At 44.4% G+C, this 13,430-nt stretch overlaps 1 protein-coding gene across 1 annotated transcript in view; it reads left to right on the top strand.

The window, feature by feature from the left end:
- Nucleotides 1-3,193: 3,193 nt before the first annotated feature.
- Nucleotides 3,194-13,430, top strand: part of HEPHL1 (hephaestin-like 1) — a 36,867-nt gene continuing 26,630 nt past the window's right edge. Inside the window, exon 1 of the mRNA XM_009999502.1 lies at nucleotides 3,194-3,321. The gene's annotated coding sequence lies outside the window, so the exon portion shown is untranslated. The remainder of the gene's footprint in view (nucleotides 3,322-13,430) is intronic.

The following is a 13,430-nucleotide window of genomic DNA, read 5'->3' as shown; positions in this document are numbered from 1 at the left end:
ACTTTGAAATCCAGCCATGCAATAATTTTAGCTTTCAGAGGGACAGAAAGTCTCAGAGGAACCTGTAGCCAATGCTTTTGCTGAAAGGATCCTGAACAAAGGGACAAACTTTGTCTCATTACCTCACTGCCAGAGGGGAGCTTCCCAGAAATTTTCATGATGCAAGGGCAAAACAGCTGTTCTTTCATCTTTTTCTGAGTCATGCCCACAACACCTCCCCAGAAGAATGCAAATGTGCCTGGGTTTAATGATGTGACAAAGTAATTAAGTGTTAATATGTGGATGCAAAGGGTATACAAGTTGCCAGATCTAGTAAATGCTGAAGCCAAGCTAAGGCGTTTACCTTACTTACAACACTTTGCTGATATAGGGTGCTAATGTTCATGCTTTATTCCTGTTACACAAATAGTTTTTAGAGTAATAGACAAAGAAATTAACTTTGTACTTGAATTTTGAATAGCTATTCTACCAAGAAAGCAACCAGGACCCAATCCTAGGCACATGAGAAGCAATAATAAAACTAGGACATTGAACTATTATTATTTAAATGACTGTAGTGAAGTCAGGTGCCAGCTCAGAAATGGATTATCTCCTTTCCTTTTCTCCATAAGCTGAACACACTTGAATTATATGAGTTCATATGTAGAAAGATTTATGTTAAACACACAACAGAATTCTTTAGCTACATAAAAAACACACCAGACAGAAGGTCACAGCAAAACCGAACCCAGTCTTCAAATAGGTCCAATGCCAGGCTAATGGCTGATCTAAGCAATTCAGCTCTACACAATCTCATTAAAAGTGCGTGATACCCTCTAAATAAACATATTTCCTATTCAAATGCAAATGTTCATATGTTACAGCAAAGACTATTTGCATAACAGGAACCCAGTTCTGTGAACTCAGGTGCACGAGTGACCAGAGATGAAGCTCATAGATTGCCCTGGCTCAGAACAGTTACTCTGGGCAAAAGACTTACTCACTGCAGGAGGCTGCAGGATCCTGGGCCCTGTGCAAGGATCACAGTGGGAATCTGATAACCTGATAAAAGGCCCCCTTGGCCTTTTCACAGCTTCATAGCCCACCAACTGGCCTGTTGATTCCACCACAGTCGTGTTTGACAGCTGTGCCACTGGCTGGCAAAGTCTCTGCCTGGCCTGCAGTCAGTGTCTTTTCTTTTGCTTTCTAATTATGCCATTTAGAATCACAGTACTATTAGTTGGCATCCTTTGAGTAATTGAGTGACACAACAAAGCAGTGGAAAAGGAAGGTGATCTTTAACTATTAGTATTTTGGAATAGAGGGAACAGATTGACGTGAGAAGCCACGAGGTTGGGCAGCACGTGGTTTGCAGCAGAATGAGGAAATGAGCAAGGTCTTACAGGTAACCAAGGAGTCTGTGGGTGCTGCTTCTGAGGATCAGGATCAATACAACATCTGTATTGATCACTTCTCCTTCTCACTGTTCATCAATTATCTGACTTGAGAAAATGGACATCAGCAGGTATCAGAGAGCAGCTTACAGCTGAGGGACTCTTACTTTCACAGCTCTGTTGAGCTGGAAGTGTTCAAGACCAGGTTGGATGGAGCTTTGAGCAACCTGGTCTGGTGGGAGGTGTCCCTGCCCATCCAGAACTGGATGATCTTTAAAGTACCTTCCAACCCAAACCACTCTGTGATCTTATGATTCTATGACCATTTGCAAAGGTCTGTCTGTATCCTTAACCCACCTTTACTGGCCTTCCAGTCCTCGCAGCTAAAGAGATGCAACAAATGGCTTAAAGAAACAAAAAACTTCTTTAGTAAGGTGCTCTGTGCATCTGTGTGCCCTGTGTCTGAATTTAGATGAGACTCACCATGGTCCAGGTGGCTGAAGGCTGGGATGCTCTGAACCCCAGCTGCTTTTCTCTGTGTGACTCCAGAGCCACCTGCACACCAGTGACAGTGACAGGCTTTCACAACAGCTGACCATACATGGAGTTGTCTCTGTGGTGTGCCAGAATGTGCACCTCACGTGGCTGCCACATAAAAACATTCACATCACTGGTCTTGACTGATGAAGTTAAACCTGTGGTTACCAAGTTAATTTGAGAAGCCCCTTGCACTCCTAGCAAAGAGTAACCATTAGCTTCAACAGGAAGAGGTCAGATGGTTCTGGAGCTGAAAGAGGAATTTCACAACTCTTAAACCTGGCAATGAGTCTCCAGTGTAATGCTGCATTCCAGAATGGCAAGTTTTTAATGTCTTTAGTCAGTTAAAAATGAGTAAGAGAGAAGTATGATTTTGCAGTGTCTTGCCACCTGGGGTATGTTACCTAAATAGTTTAGAATATCCTATCAATTCAGGCTTGTACAGGTTTACACTTTGCTTTGCCAGGATGGTAATAGAGATGTCCTCTTAGAGGAAGTTAAACTATGAGGGGAAGGACTGATTTTCTAGAGAGCTGTGTGGGCACTTTAATTACAAAGTTTAATAAAAGAGTGATCTTTGTGTGTTTCAGTTCCTAATTGTCCAAGTGGGAAGACTTTACAAGGACTCTAATTTCCAAAAATGTTTGTAAAAAGGGGCCTCGTGTTGTGCACTTTAATAATGAATACATGCAGATCACTTGCCATTTTCATAAATGGGTCAGAAAATCCTAGAAATTGGAGAAGTGCTGGAGAAATCTCTTTTTCTCTCATAATACTGGATTGTAAACTATTGTTATGCCATTGAAAAAAACAAATTAATGCAGTAAGATGCTTGTTTTAGAAATCTCAGATATGATAAAGGAGTTAAATTAAAACTAAAAAAAGAGAGTTTTGACAGGGCTAGTAAAAAGACCAATGTGCCATACCACCTAATCTGGAAAAATGAGGACAAAAAAGCATCCAAACTTCCAAAAAGCCCCAAAGACTCTAGCTTGGAGAGATAAATGAGCAATTTATGATTTCACTGAAGGATTGGCAAAGGTAGCAAGCCACCTCCTCTCTAACCCTGCTTTGCATAGCCAGACTCTCTACCTATCCCAGTCCGACCTGCTGGAAAGGAGGAGCTTTGCTCTGTCTATTCCTTATTTATAACTTGTCAAGAGCTGGGAGGGAGGGGTGAGGTCCCTGTGGTGCATCCTGCTGCTGCCTGCCTGCTGCCAGCCTCATCATCACAGCCACAAATGCCTCCTGCCTGGTGTGGTGGCTGCCTTCGTGTTCTTGAGTTCCTCTGGCTGTTTGCAGTGGTGGAAGCAAAGACCAGAACCTATTACCTGGGGATTGTGGAAGAGAACTGGGACTATGCACCATCTGGGAAAAATTTGATCACAGGACAAAGCCTCTTAGAGGACAAGTAAGTCACTGGGGTCTCTGATAAATTGGAGATGTATCGACAGCTCCAAAGAATGATGATGACCAGTGATAGGACAAGGGGTAATGGGTGCAAATTGGAGCATAGGAGGTTCAAGGTGAATATCTGAAAAAAAATTTTTATTGTAAGAGTGACAGAGCCCTAGGACAGGCTGCCCAGGGAGGTTGTGGAGTCTCCTTCAGTGGAGACATTCAAAACCCACCTGGATGCGTTCCTGTGTGATGTACTCTAGGTGACCCTGCTCTGACAGGGGAGGTTGGACTAGATGATCTTTCGAGGTCCCTTCCAACCCCTAGGATTCTATGAAAGAAAACTGGCTAATGTGGTTCACATTGCTCTAAGTGTCTCAAGAAGGGCTTTTTCTTGTTTTTCTTCCAATGATGTTGTCATAGGCAGGAATTCAGCTTCAAGTCAAGAGCAGGCTTTGGTTGAATACTCTTCCACCATGATGATTAAGCAAGGTGACAGTGTGTATTTGAAGGTGACGTTAAGGAGCTGGTATTTCTCAAAAATGAGCCAGGTAGTGGGTTCAAAATCCCCTGTGTGTGTTTCATGGAGCCATTTCTGGGACTCGTGCAACAGCAAATTGCAACTTTGCAATAAAACATTTAAGACTGTTTAACTGGCAAAAGGCTCTAAGTTTTCTTCCTGCCAGATGACAAAAGTTGGGGGGCTTGGTATGACATTTCAGAATTCAGATATGTGTAGCACCTATGAATGAGATACAAGTGGGTGGTGCATATATCTCTGCAATGTGTGCAGCCATGGAGACCTCCATTTAGGAAATATGTTTGGATAAGTGCTTAAATATACAGCAGTGTGCAGTCAGGCTGAAGCACAGTGATCTCCTGTGCTGAAGCCAGGGAGTGCAGGTAAGGTCTGTGATGAATCCTGCCTTGGCCAGTGAAAACTGTTCTCATGCCCACCCTGCTGGGGTTGGTTGCCTGTCCCTCCTGCACCAGGAGAGCTGGCCTGGACATTGGATGGGGATGACACAGAACCTTGGTTCCCCTCTACAACCTGGGCTTCAAACACTCGTGGGGATATTTTTCAGATTTCAGTTATATCTTTGGCAGCCTATAGATAGCTTGGGGGTCCATCCTGTGAGTTTGGATTTGGGGCTGGGGTGGAGGTGGGAGCTGTGGGCAGGTGAGGAGGTCTTGCTGTCCATACCAGAGTGCTGGAAGCACTCTGGGAGCTGGAGATGTGTCCTAGCAGTCACAAATGAAAACATCCTTTCTGACTTTTCAGGAAACCTCAAGCAGTGCTGGACTTTCCTCTAGTGTCCAGTATTTTCAGAATCACTTCCAGTTGGATTTCAAAAAGGAAATTGTTTTGCCACAAGCAAGAGACAAGGAAAAGCTTTATTTTTCAACACAAACTCATGCTTATGCTCTTAACAACTGGAGGTCCCAGAGAGCATCCAAGTCAATAGGTATTAACTTTACAGTAAAAATTCAGGGTAATAGTTTGTTCTTAGCCCATGAAAACAGACTTTTCTGGAAAGGTTATTCTTCAGTTGTATGAAACACTTGAATTTCTCACTTCCTTATTCTTTTTAGCACAAAATAACTTCCTCCACTCCCTGAACTGGAACACCTCTCACTAAAAATAGTTCAGCTTTAAGTGAGGGGCAAGTACCTCTAAATCCACCCCAATACCACTGAAAGACATGGACTATGTTCTGTAAATTGTACTTTTAAGTCTGTCTGCACTTTGTGCTCCCTGAACATCAATGGCACATTTACTTCAAAGTCTGTGACATAAACGTGACATGGCACGACAGGGAAGGGTGATAGCTCATGTCTTCAGTCATCACTGTAATGCAATAATTACAGAAGGTTAATTTCAAAGAGTTTACTGGCAGAAGAAATGTAATTTGGATTTTAAGGCAGATTATACATTCAAAGCTGAGAAGCTGTTTGTAATGAGCTCCTTATATAAAGGCTTCTACTGCAGAACAATGAAGTGATTCTTGCCACTAGTTTACTCCATTTCCAAACTGTATTGAACTGAGCCAGAATAAAGAGCTATATTCTGAAATAACATTGTGTCTTCTTAAGAATGTGGAGTAAATAGTGAACCAGGAATAGCTATTTTGACTATTTAGCTCTTTAGGAAAAAACTTATGTAAATTTAAAGCAGTATATTAATGGGTTACTTTTCAGCTAAGAGATTTGTTCCTGTGGATATTAAAAAAACCTCACAAACATAGTTCCATAAAGAAAGTTTAAACATCAGTTCCTAGGTAGAGACAGGAGTGCATTTTGGGCCAGCCTCTGTTCTGCAAACAGGAACACCCAGGCTTGTTGAGCCCAGCACTTCTCACCCTGTGATGCACCCTCACAGCACCGAACTGGTGGGACATTTTCCAGTGCTACTGGTAAGGAAGTGAAGATAAAGAGGTTGCAGACAAACTGACTATCTTTAATAGAGCAGGTGCATACACATAAAGAAATGCTCCCTTTGATTCCAGCTAGCCCACAGAGATTCAATCAAAACCACTTATTCTTCACTGCTTAATAAAAATACTGAATTAGCAAGTATGCAATGGAAAATGTTACATTATGTGGACCAGATAGTGAGATTGAACAGATGATTTTCAGTGTTGCTGTGCCAAAGTCAACAATACCTTCCCTGGTCTTTGGTTTTTAGCAGTAAAGAGGAGAAAGGAGACCTTGGTAGCTGAGGCCTGGGGCTGGAAATTAGATGAGCTGGTTCTGGCACAGCCAGGGCTTGCTGCTCAGCTCCTGCTGTGCTGGTGCTGAGTGAGCTGCCTCCTGAGCCAGGAGCTCTGGAGCTGCACCAGCACCTCCCTGGGTGTGAGCTGGAAAGGCTGCCTCTTGCCAGAGCTGATTAAGCCAAACATGGGCCTTTCTTAATCCACCTATTCTGCTTGGATGTTAATTTTTGTTGTGCCTTGTGTCACTGCAGCGCTCAAGGGTCAGCAGGCTCCTTGCACAGAGCAAGTATCTTGCTGTGCCATCAGTGCTTCTTCTGTAATGAGCATAATGAGGCTGCTCACCTCTGCCATTTGCCTGGTCTACCTGAAGCCTTGAGCTGTTCCACTAATTCTCATAATTTGGAGTGTTATGAATGAAACCAAGACATTTAATACTGGGTTCTCCCTTTGACAATTAAGCTGATGTTTTCTGAAGTGCACGGGGGAAATCACAGATCCAGATTATGGCCATTGATTATAGATGAGCTGGGAAGGTGTTCAGCATCCCCTCCCAAGCTGATACAACTGGCAAAAGAGTTGGTATCATTAAACTACAGTGGACTGGACACACAGGTTGCAAGATGCTGTCAGGGCTGCTGGACTTGCAGCAGATCCCAATGAGATTTTGTGGGTTAGGTCATTAATATTGCTGCAGTAGGAAGATGAGCTCAGACATTGCTTGACCATTTTAATCGTCACACAGGCAACTGCCTTTCAAGAGAAAAATGCATCTAACTGTTGTGGCTTGGCATACATCAGTCTTTCCCTCTCTACTGTGGCTCAGCCCTCAGGATTACATTTGGTTGATAATCTCTTTAAATTAATTTTCTACTAGTTTATATGATAGACACTTACATCTTGCTCTGCTAAGAGTAGATGCTATTAAGTTTTCTCTGATGTAACTGCTCATGCCCTCCCTTTAGGCCACCATTCCTACATTTATCTGGGCCAAGTCTTGCATCCACCAACACTAACGGGTGTTTTTTGTTACCACAGCATCAAACAAGGTTTGTGCAATTTACCTATGAGGAGATTCCACCCAGATAAATGACAGAGAAACTTTCGTCACAGATGTTGAACTAATGGCTGAGTCATCATGAGGCCAAATGACCCAATTGCATCAACAGAGATGATCATTGTGGGAAGGGTCAACATCAAAAGGCATTCAAGGTGAACTCCTGACTCTAATGAAACCTGAGAGGAGTTTTGTTATTGATTCTGGGAGAAGCAGAATTTTTTTTTCTAAGGGACAATAGTGGCACTTTAGGGCTTCATCTAAGATTTTGTGAGCCTGATTAACCTCTTCCATGGCAGGTGTTGGTCAGAAAAAGGCCTAAAATATCCAACGAAGACATTGTGTCTCTTTCCAGGACACACATCTTGCTTTCTTGTTTGATGCTTTGTGTTCAGGGCAGCACCTACAAATGTGAGTTGGCACCACTGGTCCCCTCCACTGGCCATCCCTCCAGCACAGTAGTTGCACTGGCCTTAGCACAGGAGTCATGGTTTGGCAGAGTGTTGCCCTGAACAGGTTACATGACCCAGGGATTAAAATGACTGGGGCAACCCAGAGCAATAGGCACTGTCCTGGCTTCCTCCAGCCACAGGAAAAATGAGGAACTGAGGAAAAAAGCTATTATGAACCCAGCCATGGAGTATGTGAAGAGGGTAGAAAGTAAGGAAAATTTCACTACCAACAGATTTTAGGGAACAAACCTCTACAGGTAGTTGTTTAAATGGTTGTCGGTGTAAAATCTATGGGGCTTTAGTGGAACAATGGTAACAAAAAGAAAATTTACGTTTGCCTCCAGTTGCTCACAGGACAGTGACTACTGGGCATGTTAACTACCAGAGAAAATTTGAGACTCCACATCTGGTAATTTTTCAAAGTGCTGATTTTTTTCAGTAATGATTACAGCAGCAAACAAACTCACAGGCTTCAAAATTCTATCAGCAAGGGAGCTGGCTCCAGTCTGCTGAGGAGCTGGTCATGGAATGTGTAGCTCTTTAGATTCCTTACTGCACACTGTAAGGAAGAACTCATGCAAACACCTCTTGAAAAAAATAACCTCTGCTAGGCTGTAGCTGTGCTTCTTCAGATCAAAGGTAACATAAAGATGGTAAAAATGTTGGCAAAATACTTCTTATGTGTGATAAAAGGAATAGGTGTAGAAATTACACTGAAGTCATGATTCCACCCTAACCTGTGGTCATCCTGCCCTGAGATGGCAGATTATATACACATCTAGTCTTGATTTGAGGTAGAATCTACATGACACTTGTTTTACTTCTTCTGTCATTTGTAAGAGTTTTAGGGATGGATGTCTGTAATTACGTTAATTAGAGTTAATTCCCTATCCTACCCCTGTGCAGTGCCAACTTTTCTTGGAGCTTAAGAACTGCTGAAAGTGGTCAACTGGCAGAATGACATTAGGCACAGAAACAAAGACAGGATTTGCATGTTTTTCCCAGTCTGAACAGGGTTTTTTATGTCCTGATTCACAAACCTGCTTACCACTATATGTAACCTCAAGACTGGCCTGACTAGAGGAGATGGAGGGTATTTAGGGAACTTGCATGGATACAGCTCCAGATGATGGGACTGGCTGATCATCATGTTTTTCTGCACATGAAGTGCAGGCTGCTGGCTGAGTTGGAGTGAGATTGGTGGTCAGAATTTAAAATAGCAGATCTTACATCTGCACAAGACTGGAAGGATGGAAGAGGTTCAGGCAGCAACATCACAAAGCCACCAGGATGATGAAGCAATTTGAAGTGAGCAGGGAAGCATGAAGAAACAGGGAGAAGGTTTGTCTTCTTGTGACGAGAGGAATAACAAATAGGAGATGTTTTGGCAGGAGTGCCCAGGAGAGTAAGCAGATTGTGACTGCTGGAAGAAAGAGGCAGAGGCAGATTCAGAGAACTGGATGTGTTTAACCATTACAGCATTTGGAGAAGCCACTGGCTGGATTGACATATTGGAAACTCAGTGTGTGGGAAAGAATTAAACACGAAATTCAGTTGAAGGGGATGTTTAACTCCATGACTGAAAATGTGAAGTTTCCTGAAGAAGCAGATGCCTTCAAAAGAAGACAGGTAATGATGTTCCAGAACTGTTGTCAAAGACAGGATATGAAAGGTCAACAGGACACTATCCTGAAGACTAGAGTATTTCTGATGGAGTCTGGAGATGGGTGGTAAGGCTGGGAAGGTGCATTGGTACAAATGGCACCGACAGCAAAGGCTTCATGGACCACTGCAAAGAATCTCCCACTGAAAGAAAGATGAGAGAGAGAGAGGGGAAACCTCTGTGTCCCACTGATGGAGCAGCAGGGGCTGTAGCACTAAGCCTGGGTCACCTCGCTCCAACACATTCCATGGCTCCACTGTGGCACTGGGTGGAGGTACCAGCCCCACACTGTGGTCACGTGTCCATGATCCAGACATCTGGAGGCACAGAGAAGTCACTCACACCCCTGCATCCACCCTTTCCATGAGCTTCCTCTGGCTGATATCATTGCCTCCAGTGCGGGTGGTCATTCTGCCAAGGACTTAAAGCACTGTGATGTGCAGCCCAGAAACACCTGTAAAGAGCTACTTGCAAGGATGAGCTCAGCACCCAAAAGCCCCCTGGGATGAAATCACAGAACCACAGAATTGTTGGTCTTGGAAGGGCCTCTTAAGAACATCCAATCCAACTCCCCTGCAGGATCACCCAGAGCACATTACTCAGGACTGCATCCAGGCGGGTTTTGAATGTCTCCAGAGAAGGAGACTCCACAACCTCCCTGGGCAGCCTGTTCCAGGGCTCTGTCACCCTCATAGTAAAGATGTTTTTCCTCATATTTAAATGGAACTATGACTGAAAATGTGAAGTTTCCTGAAGAAGCAGATGCCTTCAAAAGAAGACAGGTAATGATGTTCCAGAACTGTTGTCAAAGACAGGATATGAAAGGTCAACAGGACACTATCCTGAAGACTAGAGTATTTCTGATGGAGTCTGGAGATGGGTGGTAAGGCTGGGAAGGTGCATTGGTACAAATGGCACCGACAGCAAAGGCTTCATGGACCACTGCAAAGAATCTCCCACTGAAAGAAAGATGAGAGAGAGAGAGGGGAAACCTCTGTGTCCCACTGATGGAGCAGCAGGGGCTGTAGCACTAAGCCTGGGTCACCTCGCTCCAACACATTCCATGGCTCCACTGTGGCACTGGGTGGAGGTACCAGCCCCACACTGTGGTCACGTGTCCATGATCCAGACATCTGGAGGCACAGAGAAGTCACTCACACCCCTGCATCCACCCTTTCCATGAGCTTCCTCTGGCTGATATCATTGCCTCCAGTGCGGGTGGTCATTCTGCCAAGGACTTAAAGCACTGTGATGTGCAGCCCAGAAACACCTGTAAAGAGCTACTTGCAAGGATGAGCTCAGCACCCAAAAGCCCCCTGGGATGAAATCACAGAACCACAGAATTGTTGGTCTTGGAAGGGCCTCTTAAGAACATCCAATCCAACTCCCCTGCAGGATCACCCAGAGCACATTACTCAGGACTGCATCCAGGCGGGTTTTGAATGTCTCCAGAGAAGGAGACTCCACAACCTCCCTGGGCAGCCTGTTCCAGGGCTCTGTCACCCTCATAGTAAAGATGTTTTTCCTCATATTTAAATGGAACTTCCCATGTTCCAGCTTATGCCTGTTGCCCCTGATCCTGTCACTGGGAACCACTGAGATTATTCTGGCTCCGTCCTCCTTGCACCCACCCTTTAGGTACTTATAGGCATTAATAAGGTCTCCCCTCAGCCTTCTCCAAGCTGAACAGTCCCAGCTCTCCCATTTACTCATAACAGACATGCTCCAATCCCCCAGTTATCTTTGCTGCCCTCCACTGGACTCTGCCCAGTAGTTCCCTGTTTCTCTTGAACTGGGGAACCCAGAACTGGAGAACCCAGAACTGGACACAGTATTTCAGATGTGGCCTCACCAGGGCAGAGTAGAGGGGAAGAATGACCTCTCTCAGTCTACTGGCCATACTCTTCCTTATGCACTCCAGGATTCCATTTGCCCCCTAGATGACAAGGTCATACTGCTGGCTCATGGATAATTTGCAGTCTACTACGACTCCCAGATCCTTCTCCTGAGAACTGCTTTCCAGCAGGTCCACACTAGCCTATACTCATGCATGGGGTTCTTCCTCTCCAGGTGCAGGGCTCTACACTTCCCCTTCTTGAACCTAATTAGGTTTCTCTCTGCCCAGCTCTCCAGCCTATCCAGGTCACACTGCATGGCAGGACAGCCCTCTGGAGTGTCAGCCACCCCTCCCAGTTGGCATCATCAGTGAACTTGCTGAGGACACACTGTCCCCTCATCCAGGTCATTGATGAATATGTTTGAACATGGCTGGACTGAGTATTGACCCCTGGGGACACCACTGGTTACAGGCTTCCAACTTGACCCTTCTCCATTAATGGCAATCCTGAGTTCTGTCACACAAGCAGCTCTCAATCCACCTCACTGTCCACTCATCTAGCCCACATTCCCTCATTTTCCTAATGCTATGGGAGACAGTGTCAAAAGCCTTGCTGAACTCAAGGTAGATGACATCTGCTGCTCTCCCCTCATCCAGCCAACCAGTTATGTCATCATAGAAGGCTGGCAGATTGGTCAAGCATGTTTTACCCTTGGTAAATCCATGTTGACCATTCCAAATAACTTCCTGTTCTTCAACATGTTTAGAGATGACATCCAGAACAAATGGGGCAGCCTGTACACTGAGGGTGGGACTTACAACAAACAGTGTGCTCTGCACTTGGATACTGAGTGCAACCAAAAGGATGTGCCAAAAGCACATTTCTGTATATGTAGAAGAACTGGGTTCTACCCCTCCTAAGCAGAAGGAGGAGTGAGGCTGAAGTGTCTGCGCTCCAAGAAACTCCCGAACATCAGGGCATTTTGGGCAGGAAACATTTCTGCCCTTTGAAGAGTGTGGATCTAGAAGGGGGGGCAGCTATGAAGAGCCCCAGTCTATAGCAAACCAGCAAGAGCCTCAGTTGGCACGTAGGATTTATTTCCCAGGGTATAATAGTTGTTTTCTTTTCAACAATTATTAAACAAACCCCATCATTAATCAGGGCCAAGAGGACAGGTTTCTTGTTCTATGCTGAAATCCATTTCTGGTTCCATGATTTCTGCATTGATGGATGCCCTGCATGGAAGACCATCACCTACATGGTGACTGGCTGCATCTGGTGCCCACTGCACTGACGTTGGGCTCAGCAGCTCGGAGTGGGTGGAGGATTTTACATTCAGAAAAAATGGAAATCACAAAAAGAAACTTCTTTTTCTTGACTCTCATATGGCTGTAAGTAGGAGACAGACACAGATCAAAGCAGCAGAGATGCTACAGCTTGGCTTTAGGCACAGAGGGAAGTCTCTGGGGCCAAAACCTAGAGGATTTCTCAGGGTGATTTCTTGAACGTCAGTTCCTAACTGGATTTTTGGATCCCCGATCTATGATTTTAAAGACATTAGGCTCATGTCTAGCATTTGACAAATACTGATCAAGGAGTGCATTTTTCTGTGGTTCATTTCTGCTTCTGCAGGAGGGACAGTGTGTCCCAGGGTTGTGAAGATATGGGAGAGTGTGCAATGTTGTCTGGCCAAGGTCATTAGGGCACTGTCATCATGGGGAAGCACAGTCCCACTGCAGCACCTCATTTAAAGTATTTGGTGCCTGATGAGTATTGAAAAAACTCTGCTGAAAAATATCTCCTAAAAATAAGATATTTTTATTTTAAAAATTAATTTCATTTTTTCTTAGAAAATTTCTTATAAACCATCTTAAAAATCAATTTCTTTTTCAAATTAGGGCACATGCATACATTCCCATGAGGTAAGGAGGCATGTGCCTTCGCACTGCACTGCCACTGACACCACCTGACACCCTGGTGTAAGAGCTCTTGTAGCAGCTCTTCCTCCAGGTGCTAAAAGGTATCTTCTCAGTGAGAGTGGTGTGACTTTCCAGGTCTTGCTGTGCACACAAACCATTCCCGCAGACCTGCTAACTCACTGAAAATCCAGACGACTTGGCTACTCATTCTGTAATAACACTTTTAAAGTGTATTTATCTGAATACATTATTCTGTGAAGAAGCAGATTGAGAAGCTTCTGTCCCCTCCCCACCATCCTAGTCAAATGTTTCTGCCTCAGAAGCATCATTAGCAACCTTTTCATTTGCGCTAAAATAGCTCTTGGCTTGTTATAAAGCACATTTTAAAATAAAGAAATATTATTTTTTGGAGGTTTTTGTATCACTTCAGGGATCTGTATTAGAAAGTTGTCATGGAGGATTAATGACCACAACTGAGGGAT

The sequence above is a fragment of the Chaetura pelagica genome, unplaced genomic scaffold (assembly GCF_000747805.2).
Source record: "Chaetura pelagica isolate M959 unplaced genomic scaffold, ChaPel_1.0 scaffold100, whole genome shotgun sequence".
Taxonomy (NCBI): Eukaryota; Metazoa; Chordata; class Aves; order Apodiformes; family Apodidae; genus Chaetura; species Chaetura pelagica.
This window is presented reverse-complemented; position numbering and strand designations above follow the sequence as displayed.